The sequence below is a fragment of the Atractosteus spatula genome, chromosome 17 (genome assembly GCF_055471065.1).
Source record: "Atractosteus spatula isolate fAtrSpa1 chromosome 17, fAtrSpa1.hap1, whole genome shotgun sequence".
In the NCBI taxonomy this organism is placed as follows: domain Eukaryota; kingdom Metazoa; phylum Chordata; class Actinopteri; order Semionotiformes; family Lepisosteidae; genus Atractosteus; species Atractosteus spatula.
The window spans coordinates 4,745,118-4,759,574 of NC_142722.1; the positions used below are offsets into that span (position 1 = coordinate 4,745,118).

The 14,457-nt window shown below is 50.2% G+C and overlaps 1 pseudogene; it reads right to left on the reverse strand.

The window, feature by feature from the left end:
• Window positions 1–4,882: 4,882 nt before the first annotated feature.
• Window positions 4,883–5,010, reverse strand: LOC148818887 (5.8S ribosomal RNA; annotated as a pseudogene; the record flags this gene model as incomplete).
• Between the last annotated feature and the right edge of the window lie 9,447 nt (window positions 5,011–14,457).

A 14,457-nucleotide genomic window follows, 5' to 3' on the forward strand; every position in this document is an offset into this window, starting at 1 on the left:
TTTCTACCACGGCAGCGGTCCTCATAGAGCTGTTTAATCTCTGTGAGACCACGGCCGATGATCCAGTGGCAGAAGTCAGAGAGTAATCAACAGTTTAAGAGGTTGTGGCAGTTTGCATTCAGCACTGGAATCATAAAACATTAAAGGAGTGGAAAAAGATGATCATGTTATTTTTTTCTTGAATTTACAGGCGTGGGTTGTAACTGATTGATAAAGCACAGTTTAACGTTTCCATTAAAACAACAAGTGTTTTAATTTCAATGGCTTACCTTCTATTTTAGTCAGCAGGTTATTGCAATTAGGTGAACCAGGAACAAAAATTGACTATTTCAATTAAAGAGAGCATCTCATCTGATTAGGACCCATGCGAACACACAGCCTGATAGTGTGTGTGTGTGAGTGAGAGAGAGAGAGCACTGAATAGCTGCTCTCTATTAGGGAAATGAGTCACGTTTCCTCTGTTGAAGTGCAATCTTGAAACGTTTCTGAGCATCACCTACACGTAGATACACAAAGACAAAAACTCACCGTAAATGGACAGGTATCCAGAGGTTAAATTAGAAAGGCACCGTTTGTTTCAAATGTACGTAACTATCGGCATTCAGCCCGATTGAATAACAAGGATTCTGTACCTCACGGGTACAAGATAAAAGGCAGTTCCGTTTATCTTGGCTGTGCCTACCTGAAAAAGTTACTATTTTTAACTATTATAAAAATCTGCTGTCTTGTGTCGGCAGGTGTATAATGAGAATGTTCTGTTCTTCAGTGCAGCGGGAAGATGACTCTTGACTTTTATCAGGCCACCGCAGTAACAGCACAGTTAGAAAATGTTGTCTGTGACTCCTTTAAAGTGCTCCGGCCTGGCCTGTGGGATTAATGAAGCTGCAGGGAATTCACCTGGTTTCTGGAGGACAGGGAACAGAAAATACCCATGCTGGCACGGTCTGATACACCTCTGTGGGAGCTGAATTTTGCGCTGCTGTAGAGACTCTTTTCATTAATCCGGTCAACTGGACTGGAACAAGTCGACTGGACTCCTATAGCATCAACTCTTAATACTGGTGCAACGCTCGCTTGAAACATCTGGGTTAAATCCGGGCCATCTTCTTATATAGTTCAAGTAGGGAGCTGCGTCAGCATGTGTAGGCTGCAAAGGAACAAGTAAAGGTTTATTCTATGCTGAAAAGAAAAGAAACACAATGTTTCAGCTGTGGAGCCTTCTTCGGGTGTGAAGAATGCCCACCCATCTTCTTATCTGTCATTTGTCTTAAGTATTTGTATTTGTATCATTGTTCTGTTCCACAAAAGACAGCAGAAGTTACAGTTCGCACATGTACATTGCTTAGACTAGAGTATTCAGTACAACAGCAGTATAAGCGCTGGGCTGCCCTCTGCGGAACATTTTACTGGGTAAACACGTGCACAGATCCACATTCAGATCCGAAGGCGAGGACAAGGAAAAATGCATGTATACCAGACAAGATTCTGCTTAAAAGTGTACCTCCAGGGCATGTTGATTCACCTGGTTAACAGACTGTCTAAGGAAAATGACCAAAGCCCAGCAAAGCTTTTCTTTTCTGTGTGGGGAGGGGAGGTTATGTGAATACTGTCCTGTCTCCAAACTGCTGTAAAGCAGCTGTAGAAATGCACTACAGACCCCGAAGGGAAGAAAACCCTTCAATGTCCTTCTCGGCCTTTCTCAGCCTCGGAGCCCGGGCAGAGCATCACCAGAATCTCTTTAATTCCTCCTGTACGAGTGAGTGATCCTATCGGAGCAGTTTAATAATGCTTTTCCTCGGCAGCAGTCCGCTTTGCACCGATGTTTGGATCCGCTCGGTGTCCTGCAGCCCTCCCCTCAGCAGAGCAGAATTAATGCCCCCTTACAGTTGTGCCAAGACAAAACAAATTCCGACTCATTTAAAGGCAATTTGCCCTGGCATCAGATTAAATCTTATAGGCCTTAAACCCACAATGAAACGATCTCTCCAGACTGATTTGTGTGTGTCAATGCAACAAAATGAGGGGGGGGGAGAGACAGGTGTTTATTTTTAATAAACTCCTAATGGATGTTGAGTTCACTTCTTAATGCACATTGCTTCCTTCCGATGAGACCAAGCCAAGCGAACCCTGCTTGTTAACTGCTGCTTTGCCCTGTGCTGGAATGAGCTGCCCCCGCAGGGGCAAACGCAGCTGCTGGGGCAGAAGGCTCCCCCCGCCGTGGCTGTGTTCGTGCCAGATCAGCCCTCGTGGCCCTGCTGTGCCGCTCTGCGCTACCTGTCCGAGGCCCCGGGTCCTGGGCTCTGGTCTGCATCTCTCTCTCTGTAGCAGGAGAAGAGGAGCCAGACACTGCAGGCGGGCTGACCGCAAGCCAGCAGGACAGGCGCCTGTATTCCTTTTGTGAAGGACCGAGGGCACCCACTCACGCCCGGGGGGGTGGGACGGGGGTGCCCAGGCTGGCGTGCACAGGTGCCATACACAGAGGGCACACTGTCTCCATCCCGGTGAGCTGACGAGCCCGGCGAGGGCCGAGAGGGACGTCCCATGGTGCTGCCAGGCAGATCTCATCCAGGGAAGGCCTGCCGCAGGGGGCCCAGGAGGTGGAGCTCACCCGGAAGGGTTCCGGAGGCGGGAGGCTTGTGTCCGTCATCGGGCGGGCCAGACAAGTACGGCGTGGCCGCCTTGAAGCACCTGGGATGGGGCCCTCAACACGAAGGAGCAACGTACTGTAAGTAGCTTAGAGGAAGTGTGGAAGAAGCTGCCCAGCCTTGTTGCTGAAGCCGGAACAGCTGGGTGAGCTTATTAATAACTCCTCACACTTATACAGCGCTTTTCTGGACACTCCACTCAAAGCGCTTTACAGGTAACGGGGATCCCCTCCACCAGCACCAGTGTGCAGCCCCACCTGGATGATGCACCAGTCCTCTCCCCACACACCAGCTCTCAGTGGGGAGGAGAGCAGAGTGATGAAGCCAGTTCAGAGATCCTCTGATCACCCCACTCCTGGCTGCCGTACGGACTGGATGGGTCCACTGGCTTCTTCTCGCTCTGAGCTGGAGGGGGGGGGAGGGAGAGTCAAGGTGGGGGCAGGTGACTCCCCAGCTCGGAGAGGCCACGGGTCCAGCTTCCGTGCGACGTTCGGGATCCGGATCGCACCCCGAAAGGCAGAATGAGAGCCAGTCCCGGGTCGCCCGGGCGATCCACTGCCGACGGCGGAGCTCGGGCAGCAGAGCGAGCTGCGGGTCAGCGGTGAGGTGGAGAGTGACGTCGCCCCCCACCCACAAGGCTGTCCAGACGCAGGGAGACGGAGTCCGTGTGGTGGGGCAGAATCCCACCGGACTGATCTGGCACGCCGGCTCAGTCCAGGGCTTGATCTTTCCCGTTGGTGGTTACGGGAATTCCCCTTCCAAAGGGAGTGGAGCCTACAGCAGCCATATCACTCTCCAACTCACAGCTGGCAGCCCCACTGAAGCTCAGCAGTGTGAGCCTGGTCAGTACCTGGATGGGAGACCTCCTGGGAAAAACTAAGGTTGCTGCTGGAAGAGGTATTAGTGGGGCCAGCAGGGGGCGCTCACCCTGCGGTCTGTGTGAGTCCTAATGCCCCAGTATAGTGATGGGGACACTATACTGTAAACAGGTGCCGTCCTTCGGATGAGACGTAAAACCGAGGTCCTGACTCTCTGTGGTCATTAAAAATCCCAGGGGTTTCTCGAAAAGAGTAGGGGTGTTACCCCGGCGGCGTCCTGGCCAAATTTCCCATTGGCCCTTACCAATCATGGCCTCCTAATAATCCCCATCTCTGAATTGGCTTCATTGCTCTGCTCTCCTCCCCACTGAGAGCTGGTGTGTGGGGAGCGTTCTGGCGCACTATGGCTGCCGTCGCATCATCCAGGTGGGGCTGCACACTGCGCTTTGAGTGGAGTGTCTAGAAAAGCGCTATATAAGTGTAAGCAATTATTATTATAATTATTATTACAGCTGCACATCTGCGCCTGGTCCCCTGGCCTTGTGCCACACACACGCTCGAACACTGCAGGGTGGAGGCAAACTCGGCCGGGCCTAGTGCGAGTTTCTAGTGCGCTCTCTTCCCATGTGAGAGTGTGCACAGAAGAGAAACAACCCCCTAGCCTCTGCACCAGTGCTGCTACGATAAATCACAGCCCTCTAGCAGCCCTGGAGTGAAAACAGAAAGGTTGGAGGGGGGGGGGCATTCTTGACAAAGCCTAATCTATCAGAAGCGCCAATTAACATATTAATGGGCGGGCAAAACCGCTGCAAAGATGGACGAGCCCAGCAGCTGGCTCTCTGGCACACGGCGTCCTCGCGTTGATCCCGAGTACACCCCTTGGCGTGGCCTCGCACTTTCTGCCCCCCCTTGGCTGGAGCGCCCCCTACTGGAGAACGAGACCGCCAACCTGGCTGAACCTGAAGAACCCCTACTGCTGCCGAGCTGGCTCCGGCCTGGCTCCCTGCTTCTGTCGGGCAGTCCTGTGAAGGCTCGAGCTGCCCGCCTCCTCAGAATTGGTGTGCTGGGAGCCTCCCGGAGGCTTCCCTAATTCAGATTAATGGCGGAGGGGCTGTGAGCGCTGTTAGATTAAAAACATCAGTTCAGGTGGCTTTGCAATGGAGCCCTTTGCTCATAAATACAAATCTGTTTTTTTTTAAAATATATTTCTCTGTTCCCCACCCCCCCCCACGGATTCTCCGGCAGCGCAGGATGATACTTCTCATCTCCTCTCCGGTTCCAGCGGATTTCTTGGCGGATTCGTCCCGTTAGCGCTGGGAAAGGCCAGGCGACCGTGAGCCCCCGCCCGTTGCGAAGGAGAGGACCTGACAAACGGGCTTCCTCCTCCCATCGGCGGGCCGGTCCCGATAGACGACAGAGCGACCCTCGGACAGGCGTAGGTGCGTTCGAAGTGTCGATGATCAATGTGTCCTGCAATTCACATGAGTTCTCGCAGCTAGCTGTGTTCTTCATCGCCGCGCGAGCCGAGTGACCCACCGCTAAGAGTTGTCTCGGACAACAGTGACTTTCGGCGAGGAGGGGGGCGGCTGATGGACCGGCCCGCGCTCCGGCGTCCGGGGGTCGAATGCTCACTTGAGGAGGCCGGGCGGAGGCGGCAGGTACCCGGTCTCTGGGGGGTCGAGGGGATGTGCTCATGAAGGGGGGCGCCCGGTCTTCCCGGTCCACCGCGGCCACGCCCTGGCGCCGCGACCCCGCTGCCCCGTGGCCCCCCGCGCTCCCCTCCCCTCAACCAGGGAGCGACGCACGGGAGTAGGGCAGGGTGGTCGTGCTCTCTCCTCCCCTCTGTCCGCTTGTGGCCCAGCACCGTGCATTTTCAGCAAAAAAAAAAAACAAATCATATGCTTTGCTTATTGCATTGTGTTGTGAAATTACGTGTCACTTTCTGCTCCTTTTCTTTTGTTGTTCTCGGGGAGGCCACCGACTGGGATGTGCTGTGCGAACCACATGGGGACGACATAGACAGCATGGTGGACTGTGTCACTGACTATATTAACTTCTGCGTAGATAACACCATCCCCACCAAAGACGTACACTGCTTTTCCAATAACAAACCCTGGATCACCAGCGACCTGAAGGCTCTTCTGAATGACAAGAAGAGAGCCTTTAGGAGGGGAGATAAGGAAGAGGTCAAGCGTGTACAGAGGGAGCTAAAGCAGAAGCTAAGAGAGAGCAAGGACGCATACAGAAAGAAGATAGAGGACAAGCTGCAAAGGAATAGGGTGAGAGATGTATGGAGCAGCATGAGAGAGATCACTGGCTTCAAACAGGCTGGGGGTGCAACAGAAGGGAACCTGGAGATGGCCAACGAGTTGAACCAGTTCTTTAACAGGTTTGATTCTGGGTCCTCTGTGGCGCAACACCCATCCCCCCACAGCCACACGCTCCCTAACCCTTCACAGCTGCGACTGCCCAATACCTCCTCCATCCCCCCACAAACATGGCCGCCTACAGCCACAACCCCCGACGGCTACTCACCCACCCATCCCCCACAGCTGCCACTCTCCAACACCTCCGCCATTAACACCTGCAGCACTGAAAGCACTATGAGCACCATTCCCCAGGCCAGGCTGACCATCACAGCTGACCAGGTGAAGAAGGAGCTGAAGAGGCTGCACGAGGGTAAGGCCACAGGACCAGATAACATCTGCCCCAGAGTTCTGAGGGCCTGTGCTGATCAGCTGAGCGGAGTGCTCCAGCGACTGTTCAACCTGAGCCTGTGCTTGGAAAGAGTCCCGGTGCTCTGGAAGACATCATGCCTGGTCCCGGTACCAAAGAAAGGGTGCCCCTCTGTCCTCAACGACTACAGACCAGTTGCACTGACTTCTCACATCATGAAGACACTGGAGAGGCTGGTCTTATCCCACCTGAGACCCCTGGTCAGCTCATCACTGGACACCCTACAGTTTGCTTACCAGCCCAGTGTTGGTGTGGAGGATGCGATCATCTACATGCTGCAAAGGGCCTACTCACACCTGGACAGGGCTGGCAACACTGTAAGGATCATGTTTTTCGACTTTTCCAGTGCCTTCAATACCATCCAGCCCTTACTTCTAAGGAGGAAGCTGGAGGAGATGCAAGTCGATGCCTCCACGACCTCGTGGATCACTGACTACCTGACAGGCAGACCACAGTCTGTGAGACTTCAGAACTGTGTGTCTGAACAGGTAGTGAGTAACACAGGGGCACCTCAAGGGACAGTTCTTTCTCCATTCCTCTTCACCCTCTATACTTCGGACTTTAAGTACAACTCAAAGTCATGCCACCTGCAGAAGTTCTCAGATGACTCTGCAATTGTGGGATGTATCAAGGGTGAACAGGAGGAGGAGTACAGAGGACTGGTCAGCAGCTTTGTGGAGTGGTGTGGGGTGAACCACTTGGAACTGAATGTTACAAAGACAAAGGAACTGGTGGTAGATTTCAGGAGGAAAAAGGTCAAACCTACTCCTGTCTACATCCATGGGAGTGGCGTGGAGATGGTGGACTCGTACAAGTACCTGGGAGTGCACATCGACGATAGACTGGAATGGTCTAAGAACATCGAGGCCATCTACAAGAAGGGTCAGAGCCGACCTACTTCTTGAGGAGGCTCAGGTCCTTCAATGTGTGTAGTAAGATGCTCCATATGTTCTATCAGTCGGTGGTAGCGAGTGCCATTTTCTACGCAGTGGTGTGCTGGGGCTCTGGGATTAGAGCAGTAGATTCCAAAAGGCTGAACAAGCTCATCAGGAGAGCAAGCTCTGTCATTGGGTTTGACCTGGACTCCTTGGAGGTAGTGGCTGAGAGGAGAATGATGTCCAAACTAGAGGCCATCATGGACAACTTCTCCCATCCCCTCTATGACAGGCTTGCAGGAATGAAGAGCACGTTCAGCAATAGACTGATTCATCCACGGTGCGACAGGGAGCGCTACAGAAGGTCATTCTTGCCGTCTGCCATAAGACTGTACAATGCATCCACCTTGCGTCTTGGCAGAGGCAACATCGACAGTGACCTGTTTCTGGACTAAACGCATCTACACATCTACTGCTACATCTATTCTCTTTCTTTTTCTTTTTCTTTTTCCCGTTTACAACCACTTTTTGTGCAATATATGCCAGGGACCTGTGCAATACATTTATATTTATATTTATATTTATATCTATAGTTACTCTGTGTTCTGTGTACTGTTCTGTTCTAGTTTGTTCTTGTGCATCCGGACTGTGAGTAACCTTGTATTGTATTGTATTGTATGTATTGTACCATTATTATATAATTCGTTACACTGTGGCTGTGTTGTGTGTGTTAAGCTGCTGTTGCACTGCAATTTCCCTCACGGGATCAATAAAGTATCTATCTATCTATCTATCTATCTATCTATCTATCTATCTAATCTAGCTATGTATATACAGTATATGCCAGGTTTGCACAGTAGTGAGACGCTTAGTGCCACCACTGGCTCCAGCTCTTTGGTTCTGGGCTTGATTCTGGTATAAGAACATGTCCTCCCACTGTCCAAATGGGGGAGTTCCTTTGCTTTTCTCCCACAGTCCAAAGACTTGCTGTGCTGTTTAATTTGTGTCTCTGCATTGCATGCTGGACGTGTGCGTGTTTGTGTGCCCTGCGATGGACTGGCGTCCCACCTTGGCCTCCGTACCTGTCGGGTTGGACGCCAGCTCCCCTTGACTCTTCAGTGAAACCAGCTGGACGGCTGTTCTGTAAGTACCACACATGTGGGCTTTTTCACGCACACACCCACTCAACACATCTCAGCTCCAGTACTCTGACGTGGCACCTCACTCACTGCTCTAAGATGATTATCGATAGCTTTTATTTTTGGTGATTAGAAACCTCATCCGTTATGACACCTTTCCAGTGTCCTGAACTTCTTCCAGAAATTCAAGCTACAATTCCCTGTACAATGTCACTCTACATTGAAAGAGCATGAGTGTATAAACGTTTTAGCCATTATTTTCTAAAATATTAGATAATATTGTTATGATTTAGTCATCTATCTCCTTATTCTTATCTATATGCATATTTGCATTTAAAGCATGGGTGTCATAAATGCAAATCTGTTACACATGGGTTAGTAGGTTTCAGTATTCCTTTTTTCCCCAGAGTAAATTTGATTCGGAACTCACATTTTACGTGACAGATCTGTTCGAGTTCATTTTGAGCAAAAGCCTGTCCTTTCATTTTCAATCTTGTTTTACTTCTAAAACGATTTCTTATTAACATTATTTAAACCCTCTAAGTTCAAGCAGTGCAATTGATCAATTAGTAATTATTATTCCCCTTTATCTAGATGTAATAATCTAATTGCATTGTACACAATGGGACATTACATATTGGCAGGTATTGCTTTGAGATGATTGCTTTATTAAATAAAGATTATGATATTACAGGTAAACTGAAAAAAAGGAAAGATGCAGAATGCACCACCGCAAATTACTATATAGGGCGACCACCGTGCATGGTGCATCGTAACCCGATTGAAATAAATTAACACCGTGACCCCTGACAAAATTCTGCATGGGGGGGGGTCTCCGCATTGTCTGTTCCTGTCTCCCTCATCTTTCAGGATTTCCTTTTATTTAGTGTTTCAATTTCTGCCACTCTGGCTTCCCGCCCGCGTTACAGCTCTTAATGCGGAAGACGGGCCTCTCTTTTTGAGGAGACCGTGAAAGATTTAAAATTTCAGTCAAGCTTTTAATACCCCGGCGCCTCTGTCATACAGAGCTGGAAACTGGAGCCATAAATAATTATAAGAAATGCCGGCAGAGATCACATGACCTATTAATCAAGTGCATTAAAAAGGTTACGAGACACTCCTGACACTATGTCATGAAGGACCAGAGAGATGTCAGATATAAACTTAGCATTTTTTAATTCATGCATATTTAGACTCCAATAAAAGCCATTAAAGAGATGTTAATGGAAATGTAATGACTCTTGTTTAAGAATCACCATATCGACAGGAAAAAAACCAACTCAGGAGCGAGAATATTTGCCTCTTCTCATTTACTGCCTTCCTAAGATGAGACAAAAATTACCGCGCACAGAGAAAGCAAATACATTAATCAGAATTAATGTTTCGTTTTGCAGTTCCTCCAGAGCAGCTGAAATTGCCTGACTTTACTTCACAGTTCATTTCAGGATTTTGTTTTCTTTTGCCATCTGGGTTCTTAGTTCTACTGAAAGCCTCACGCTTGGAGAAATGCTCAGGTACAAAAAAAAATGCAGCAGCTATTCGTGGCAATGTTTTGTTAGTCAACCTTTAGAAAAGATCAGCTCTGAAACCCCCATCATCCATTTTTAAGAAGAGGCACAGCAGCACCAGGGAAGTGGCACTTGCAATACAGACAAGCTGATTTAAAGACAAAACCTATTGGCATTATATTCATTTTCGGATTAAAATGGTAGGTTCTCAAGATGTCACCAGCAGCCATATCACCCTGCAGCTCCCAGCTACCAGCCCACTGAAGCTCAGCAGTGTGAGCCTGGTCAGTACCTGGAGGGGAGACTCCTGGGAAAGCTGAGGCTGCTGCTGGAAGAGGTGTTAGTAAACAGGCGCCGTCCTTCGGATGAGATGTAAAACCGAGGTCCTGACTCTCTGTGGTCATTAAAAATCCCAGGGCATTTCTTGAAAAGAGTAGGGGTGTAACCACAGTGTCCTGGCCAAATTTCCCCCTGGTGTAGTCATGGCCTCCTAATAATCCCCATCTCTGAACTGGTTCCCTCACTCTGCTCTCCTCCCCACTGAGAGCTGGTGTGTGGGGAGCGGACTGGCGCATCATCCAGGTGGGGCTGCACACTGGTGGGGGTGGAGGGGATCCCCATTACCTGTAAAGCGCTTTGAGTAGAGTGTCTAGAAAAGCGCTTTATACGTGTAAGCAATTATGATTATTTCAAATTGTGAGTAGTTCTGGTTAGAAAAATGATTTCTGAAACTGATTTTCAAGTGCTGGGTTTCAGTGTTCTGCTTTGCTCAGGCTGGGTGATAGTTTCACCTCTGGGGTGGCCATGGGCAGGACCCCTCCCCTTTTCAGAGGCCGTTAGCACCTGCAGTACCTGTGTGAGTGAGTCATTGTCGTGTGCTGCGAACAGGCCAAGGGGAAGAGGGGGAGTAGCTGCACTGGGATGCCCAGATCTGGTTTCCTTCATCTACAGTGTGGCCCATTGTGCTTGGCAGCAGAGCGTCATTCCGCACAGCCACTGACAGCTGTGATCTGCGCAGCGTCCTGCCTTCAGCACAGCGATGAACAATTCTGTTGCATTAGGAACAGCAGACTCCACGCACTGTTAATGCATCTCGGGTGCCCTCCCTCAGTGGCTGTTAAAGCTGTATATAAGAGACTAATTAAATGCGCTGCATCGATCAGATAAGACCGAGGCCGAACTCTGGAGAGTCAGCACTTTGTTATTCAGGCTCTGGAACAGTAGGCATGAAAGACGCAAACACAGAAACAGTTCTTCTGCGCCCTCCACTGAAAATGCGCTGGGAAGGAAATAAAAAAGACCTTCTCGAGCTTTGCAAGAGAGGCAACGTGTGCCATTGTAAAGGCCCTGACCAAGTCAGCCCACAGGTCCCGTCTTATGGTAGGTAGGTCCCTTTTCAGGACATCCAGGCCCATGGGGAATGGGGGGCAAGGGCCACCAGTTTTCCTCGACTATCCAACACTGGAGGTGGAGTTGATGTGGTCAGCATCACGCTCCGGCCAGGCTATTACCCCCAGAAGGATTAACCCCTGGTACTCATTTGGAGAGCAGGCTGAGTGGATCTGGGAGCCGTCTGGAAGGAATTAAAGCAAGCTAGGTCGCTGGCCCCTACCTGGGATTGAACCAGGGACCTTCCAGTCAGGAGAACCACAGCGCTAGTTCTCTCTTTTAGTAAAGTAAATTTGTCTCCATTTAGAAGAGAACAGGAGGCACACCTTTGCACAAAGAGTTGCGGGGGTCTGGCGCCGATTGAGTGGGCAGCGGGCTGTGTGTACAGGCCGAGCAAGAGGGAAACTCTTGTTCACTTCCTCCTGTACGGGCAGGCAGGATGGGCGCAGGAGGGGCGCCGCAGCGAGCGGGCAGGTGAAGACCCGGGTAGAATCGAGGGCTCTTCCTCACGTGCAGGTAGGTTTTTTTCCATATTTTGCTCTTGAAATGAACTTGTACAGAACATATAACACATCAGGTTCTCATCACCAAAATCTTCATTTTATTGCACCTGTCGTGAAATTGGTCTCAGGGCTCCATACAGAACATAAGACAAGGTCCCAGGTGAGAGGAGGCCACTGGCCTATCAGCCTGTCTGGTAGCAGCTAACTGATCCCAGGATCTCATCCAGCCACTTCTTGAATATGCCAGGATATCAGCTTTAACAACATGGCTGGGTAGTCCAGACCCCCACCACCCTTTGTGTAAAACAGTGTTCTCAGGTTTAAGTGCACTTCCACGTAATTTCTACTACCTTCCTCCACTTTTACTTCTCTAGTCAGTTAGAAGACTTCTGCTGGGTTGACTTTGTCATTGGCTTCTGAGGATTTTGAATCCTTGTAGTATCCTTCTCTCTTCAAGACTGAAAAGTTTCCTTCATCCTGTCAGTGAGGGACCATCCCTTCAGACTAAAGAGACTTGGTTCCTTCATCCTGTCAGTGAAGAACCCTCCCTTCAGACTAAAGAGATTCAGTTCCTCCAGCCTGCCAGTGAGGGACACTTCCTTCAGACTAAAGAGACTCGGTTCCTCCAGCCTGTCAGTGTGGGACACTTCCTTCAGACTAAAGAGACTTGGTTCCTTCAGCCTGTCAGTGTGGGACACTCCCTTCAAACTAAAGAGACGCAGTTCCTTCAGCCTGTCAGTGTGGGACACTCCCTTCAGACTGAAGAGACTCAGTTCCCTCAGCCTGTCAGTGTGGGACACTCCCTTCAGACTAAAGAGACTCAGTTCCTCCAGCCTGGGACACTCCCTTAAGCCCCCAAAATGTATCTGGTTCCTCTTCTCTGGACAGATTTGAGTGCAGCTGATCTTTTCTCTAACATGGCGATCTCCTCACATTGTACCCTTTGTATTCTAAGTGTGTTTCACTGTTGATAACACATCTCTACCAGTCCTGAATGGCTTTGCGCTTCTATGTTTTACTCTGCCGAGAGAAGGATCCGCTGAACCGTGGAGTATTAATGTTCAATTTTGAAAAACAAACCTGAAATCTGATGCTGATTATGGAGAAATTGCCCGTGAAGCTCATCTGTGAGCAAAATCTGGTCTTGGGGAACTAGGGAGCGAAATGGAAGGTTCTCGCACAAGCATAAGTGAAATAACGTGAAGACATTCGCTGGGTTGAGTTTGTCAGGGATTTTCAATAATTTGATTAAACAGCAAACAATAAACAAAAGAGTAGGAAACCAGTTAGAGAATAATTAATGTCTTAACACAGCCGAATCACATTGTTGTCACAGTGTTATGAAAAGCCCCGATTATCATAACAAAACAAAGAATATTGTAACAGAGGTGCTAAGAGGAATTCAGTGCCATTAACGCAGCAAGAGTGCAGTGTTTATCATGCTGTGTTAACGCACTCAGCTTGCACTTCAGGAATTGTGCTGAAAATATTGCATTGAAGGAAAAGCCGAGAGCATCTGGCCTCAAAATGCCGAGCCCACTCTATCATCGTCCCGAGGGCCGAAGACACGGAAGGTGCACAGAGACGGTTTCTTTCACGAGCTGTGTGAAAGTAAGTGACCACACACACCTGAAATGCAGTGCTATCCATCGGCAGGACACGGCAGCAAGGGCTGTCACACATCCCAGCTGTTAGACACACTGAGGCCACAGCCTTTCAGCCACTTTGTTTACAAACAGGTGTTGTAAATACTGAACCCAGCAATACAGGGATGAGCTCAGGATGATCTCAGCACAGCTTTAAAGACTAGAAGCTGGTTTAATTCAGCCAGTGAGCAGCTGGTTTAGCTTGCTAAGAGTCAAGTTAGAATGAAAACCTGCAGACACGCTGGCCCTCCAGGACCAGAGTTCAGCTCCCCTTGGGACACGTGATGTTCTGAGTCTATGGAGCACAGCTCCAGTCCTGCAGGGCCACTGGTCTCCGGGTTTTCATTCCAGCCCACCTCTTAGTGACCTCATTGAGCTGCGGCTGTTTAAGAGAGATCAGATCACTTTATTGGCCATATATACAATTTCTTGTATTAGGAATGTGTCTTTTCGCAGACCCCAGCTTGATCTCCATGAGACACACAGACAGGGGGAGAAGCTGGGCGTCAGAGCGCAGGGTCAGCCATTGTATAGCACCCCTGGAGCAGTTGGGGTTAAGGGCCTTGCTCAGGGGCCCAAAGGAGTAGGATTCCTCTGCCAGCCACGGGATTTGAACCAGCAACCTTCCAGCTACAGGCGCAGATCCTTAGCCACAGAACCACTGCTCCACCCCAGCTGTAGACACGCTGGGACACTCATAGGAGAGTCCCCCCCCTTACCCCACTCCAACAGGAAACCCACACACGCCCGCCTGTGAAAGAGCACCCCTGACTGGCGCCGTCTTTCCGAATGAACTCCAGGAAGGTGACACTGTGCCAGCTGGGCTGTCGCTTCCTGGCCAGTGTGATCCCGGCCTGGAAATGGCTCACCTTCCATTAACCCCGAGGAGATCCGAGCTGCTCCGGGCCAGAGTCCCGCCAGTGCCGAACGTTGTGCCGAAAAGAGAAGGCGCCGGCCTCGATCTGCCTGAAGCTGCTGTGCAATCCGAACCCGATTACGGGCCGAAATGATCGGATGGGGCCCCAGGATTGCACTGCGGAGTCCACAAGGACATCTCTGGGAAACTCCAAAGCCAATCCAGGACCTTGGAGAGAAGGGTCGTGGATGGTCATGGGCCAGCACTCTCCTTCTTCGGCAGCAGGTGGCGCAGGGCTCTAGTCGCTGTGAGGAAGACACACACAGCAGTGAGTACTGCCGA